At 38.0% G+C, this 5,444-nt stretch overlaps 1 pseudogene; it reads right to left on the reverse strand.

Annotated features, from left to right (window-relative positions):
- Window positions 1–2,169: 2,169 nt before the first annotated feature.
- Window positions 2,170–3,083, reverse strand: LOC149153099 (putative sugar phosphate/phosphate translocator At3g14410 pseudogene; annotated as a pseudogene).
- Window positions 3,084–5,444: the final 2,361 nt, after the last annotated feature.

A 5,444-nucleotide genomic window follows, 5' to 3' on the forward strand; every position in this document is an offset into this window, starting at 1 on the left:
GGCTGATGGAGGGTGGTTCGTTCGACAGATCTTCAGAAAAATGGCCAACTGTGTGAGTGAGTGAACTTGTGTATACATGACCTTGCGAACACACACTCAACATGACTTGTCAACAAGACACCTCAAACCACTAGACAACATATGCTCAGTGTGACTGACTGTGGAACTGTCTAGTGGTGAAAGAGACAAGTGCGACACTTCGGACAGACCTTCAAACAACCATGATGAAACTTGCGAGAAAGTGTTTACAACATTGTGTGTGAGTGTGACGGGTGTTTACATAGTCAAAACAACTCATGCACACAAAGACAAACCTTCGATATCACAATAACAAGGTCGCAAGCATGACATGGCAATAAACATGCTGAATATGACACTTGGTTAAACAAGAGAAAAGAAAGCAAGACATGTAGAAGAAACATATGAAATGACCTTTTGTGTTTGCACACATACATGTTACTAAAGGCAGGATGATATGACAATGACAAGCAATCCTGCAAAATCAACTAAGAGGTGTACTTCGAAAGGTGTTCTATACTTACCATACTTACCCTTGAGATGATCATGCATTTGATAGAGTTTTCATGAGGTCTGAATCTTTTGCCATCACTTAGTCTCTTGGTCCTTCTCTTCAACTCCTTAGGAGTGATCTCATCATGTCACCTTTTCCTCTAGTCACTGACAGATAGATCAGCGTTGTTTTAGCGGGTAGTGACTGCTGCCAAAATGAGGCTCTGGGAGGCCTAACTGCACAATTTCTGCATGCAAGATAGACAAGGAAGCTTGGATAACATTGCATAGTTCTGGGGCACAGCACACTGCTGCGGGATGGGGATCCTGGGAGGACACCTCTCCACAATTTTTGAATGCAGGGCATCCAGACTTCTCTATGCATTTCTGGAGAGCAATGTTGGATGCATGGCTGCTCTACACATTTCTAAAGAGAAGTGTTGGCTTATTTACTGCTCTGCGAATTTCTAGAGAGTCGTGTTGGTAGGGAAACTGAGGAACAATACTACGCAATTTCTGATGACAGTGGGTTTCGATTGGGAAGGACACTGGATGAAACAACTGTGCATTTTTGGATGCCAAGGGATGTTGGGGTCTTTGCGCACTGCAGAGTTTCAACAAGCAAGGGAGGAAGCTAGATGGTTGCAGAAGCAAAGTGCACAGTTTCGGGAAGCTGGATGAGGCTAGGTTGTTTAGGAAATTGGTTAAGTGTGAGATCAGTGAAACAAATGTAAACATCGATAATACTTGACTGTGATCGCACACGAACACTTAGTGATGAAACATAGACCATCCAGAATGTATAAAACATACTCTGCTTGATGCAACAACCTTCGTGACAAGAGTGCATGAAGTGAGTGTGAAACATGTCTATGTGATGATCAAAACTCATGCGCACATGCTTTCCCGTGAAGCGAAACAACATTCCCTTTACATGACAAACAACAACCCCTATGCCCAAAGATGACACATGCTGCATAGATATGACAACATGAACGACTCTTAAGATTAAGGAGGGGAAGCTTGAGATCATCAACTTACCAACAAGTGACCAAGGAAGATCGATCGTAGGATCCAAGGTAGGCTCTGAAATTTGCATGCGAGCCAAAATTTTGGAGGTTGGTTGTAGCTGCTACAACAAGGTCGCAGGTCCAAGCTTTATACACAAGTCATGTTTCAAATGTGAGTTGCAGGTCCAAGCATGGTCGTGATTTTTTAATCCCAAGGTATGTCACATTTCCCTATGATGATCATGGAGGTTGTGAATGAAATTTGTGACCTAAGAGATAATATTCTATGTTGGTTGCATAGTCACATGTCACATTTCGGGATTTCCATGACTTGACCCTGCGATCGAAGGTTACGACCTGTGACCTACATAAGCCTTGCATGTGCGATAAACTTAGCATGCAACTCCAATCTATGATTATGTTGCAACCTGACTTGTTGATACTGTAATCAATGACATTATTGCCCTTTTATATATTTTACCTCATATATGTTCTTTGTATACATCATGTTATGTCAACCTTAATGTATGCAAAGGCCTTTGCTCATCAACTTCAATGCATTTTTTGGAGCCAATGCCCAACACACGGTATATGATTCCCCATAAACAAAACCTCTATGGAAAATTGCAAGAGGCAAAGGTAATTGCATCTAGCAGGTTATATTTCCAAGCTTACCCAGTTTCAAGCCATGCTTTCCAGAGAACCATGAGTAATTAACAATAATCACAATCATCACCATCCATTCACTTTCCTGGTGATTTAGTTCACTTTCAATATGCCCATTGGAGTATCTATTGTCAACAAATGAATTGTTTTGACGATTTTTAAGGGGCTCATCATGGCTAGCAGAAAATTCATCTATGACAACTTCAATTTTGTTTTCACTGGAAGAAAGAGGCTTTATCTTGTAATTATTATATGTTCCTACACCAACTATAGCAACACCATAGTAAAATAACATAGAAAGTAACACCACCACCTAGTCCTTTACAACACTAGCTACACAATTTGCCAATATAATAGTGTGTAAGATAACTAGAAATGCTGACACATTTAGAGCAAATGTGTAGTAAGCATTTAATGACGTGATGATTATATCAAATTTCCAATTCATTGTTGAGTCCATCTTTGGATTTCTAAATATTTCCATGGAATAAAAAGGTGTATTGTACTGCACGAGCTCACATAGTACATCAAAGTGATTGGATTCAACTTCAAGCCCAAATCCCTGTAAAAATAAGTCTAAAAGCTTCTCCATTAACACAACCTATTTGATAAACCACCCCTACCCAGCTAACATTTATTTCTCCATATGATGCTACAAGGACTCCAAAATTGATTACTGACATAATCAAACCATTTTGCAGTTGAGTGCCTCAAGCCTTGTTGCTTCTCTGAACAAGAAAACGACCACAAGCGAGATGGATTTCAACATTTGTACAAATTCCACATAAATAAACAAGTTGTATTGTCAAGCCATAGAGTCATGGAAAAATTTTCTCCAATGGGAAAGACGTGCATTAGTGTCAAGCCCAAGAAACCAATTTTCTTAGAAGATAGCACCCACTCATGTGTGGTTATGACCAGCACTCGCTCCAATGTGTTGCATATGCATGGCACCACTTCCTATAAATTTTCAATGTGCCCTCTAATGTAGTTTTTGAATGGTCATCATGACTTGAAATACCTTCAAGGACTTTGTTAAAAGACATAGCAAGAAGGAGTTCCCTGCATATCACAACGAAAAATGAATAGGTAATATCATAGGAAGTAGAATGAATTTACATCAACTTTAATTTCTAAAGTTTTAAATATATAATAGATTTAGTGAGAGACTTTTGTGTCACTTATGCCAATGCAAGTTGATAAAAGGACCAATGTAGCATGTGCAAGTGGAAATCCTTCACCAATTTAGCATCCACACACATGACTAATGACAATAATATAGCATGCAATCATATAATATAAGGCTTTAAAAGCGAGATACACTCGAACACATGAGGGCCAAGATGGAGTATGACCGTCATACAAGGCACCTGCTAATCATTTGGAATGCATCCCATGAAAACATAAGACTTGCAAATGCATGAGATGATCTTAGTTAAAGAGAATGATAATAAAACCCTAATACAATGATATAAGCAATATGTAAGCATGAGAATTAATAGGATTCAATGACATCTAGGCCACAGGATAATTTGACTAATCTGAAACATAGGCATAACCCTTAAGACCTTGAACAAGTGAGGGGGGACCCAAAATTTGGTGTTAGGCCAAAATTTTTGGTGGGTGTTATAGCAGCTACAACACTTGGTTTATTTTGGATATTTTGCATATTGTAAGGAGGGGTGAAGCTGAGATATTGATTTGACCTATTATATGTGAAAATATCTTTGTTTGTGTCAATGAATAAGGTTAGTGGGCCATTTTCATAAAACTTGTGTCCCTTAATTGATTGAGTACTATTTGGAAATTATTGAAGAAGCTATTTATGTTTTATTTTACAAGTGAAGTTACTATAAGAGGATTGTGACAATAAGTTTACTTGCACAATATTGAAGAGTTATGAGATTCCACGCTAATATAGAGCTTAAATAAGTGAGCTTTTTATGAGGCGTAGTTTAGGTAGATTAACATTGCGCTACACTAGGCAATTGGGAAACATGTCAATGTCACATGCTCAAGGGGTCATGGCGTTGAAAAGAGTAAGTAGGTTTGGTCTTCATATTGACATGTGTAATTTTGACTTTATGTAATTGATTAAAAGAAGAAAAAAAAAATATTATTGGGATGCTTGTCTCATGGGTTTCATGAGCAAGGAAATTTATTTTTAGTGATGGATCCCATTGTGAACCTTTAGAATTTGTCATATAGTCATAAAATTCAATTTGATTCTATGTCATGTATGAAAGACCCTTCTTAGGCACGTTACATTTTTGTATGAGTCATAAAAAGTATAAGAAGGGCCTCCAAGACCAAGACAAAGTCACCTCCTTCAATTCAACTTCAAAAGAATAATATAATTTCTCAAATGGACACGTCAACTCATCTTCCTGTCAAGTCGGCTAATTAGCAAGGGAAAAGACTACAAATAGTGTATTTCAAATTCCATTTTAGCACATAATATCAAAGAAGTAATTTTGTTGGTTTGCAATTCCGTCAAAGGCAAAAAAGGGTGTGAGGTATAGTGAGGAAGCCTAAAAGATCAGCAAAAAGAAAAGGAAGTAGAGCGAGGTTCTAAGATTCAAGTTTTGGGTCTATTTTAGGGTGATATTGATATCACACGTGTGAAGAAAGAGGAGATAATATGCTGCAATAAGGCCTAGTTCCAAGGTAACAAAATTGGAGTCTTAAGGAAGGTTGAGTCAAGCTAGAAGGAGAATACATCACAAGCAAAGAAAATCAAGGCATAAGAAAAGGTCTTATGTACAAGTTAAGATTTCTAAATTAGGATTGCAAATCTAATTCTACGAGGCTGAAGGTTTGAAGCAGAAGAAGTTCGAAGTGGAAGAAGAGCCAAGACAAAGAAATGAGTACAAGGTTGACTATCATCAAGGGAACTTGTGTCTTGGTCTTGGAGTGGCAAATAGGTCAAGGGTCTTGGTCTTGGTAATCGTCAATTGGGATCTCTATAAGAAGAAGGATTTGTTCATGTTTTCCTCTCAAGAGTGAGAGGTTTTGGCCCTGGCCGATAGCCTATATTTTGTGTCTCTTGTCTCTTTATGGTTTATGCATTAGTAGTTGTTTGATGAAGAAGAACAATAATAACTTAAGTAAAATAAGATCCTAATCTAAAGAAGTAAAAAGAACTCACAAGCAGTTACTAATAGAAGAGAAATCACTTAATTTCTATGCCCTAGATTTCTCTACATGGTATCAGAGCTAAGGTGACTAACTCAAGGAAGGGCATCTTATCAGAGACAC

The sequence above is a fragment of the Pinus tabuliformis genome, chromosome 9 (assembly GCF_031772625.1).
Source record: "Pinus tabuliformis cultivar Carrire ecotype Pingquan chromosome 9, CPIR1, whole genome shotgun sequence".
Lineage (NCBI taxonomy): Eukaryota > Viridiplantae > Streptophyta > Pinopsida > Pinales > Pinaceae > Pinus > Pinus tabuliformis.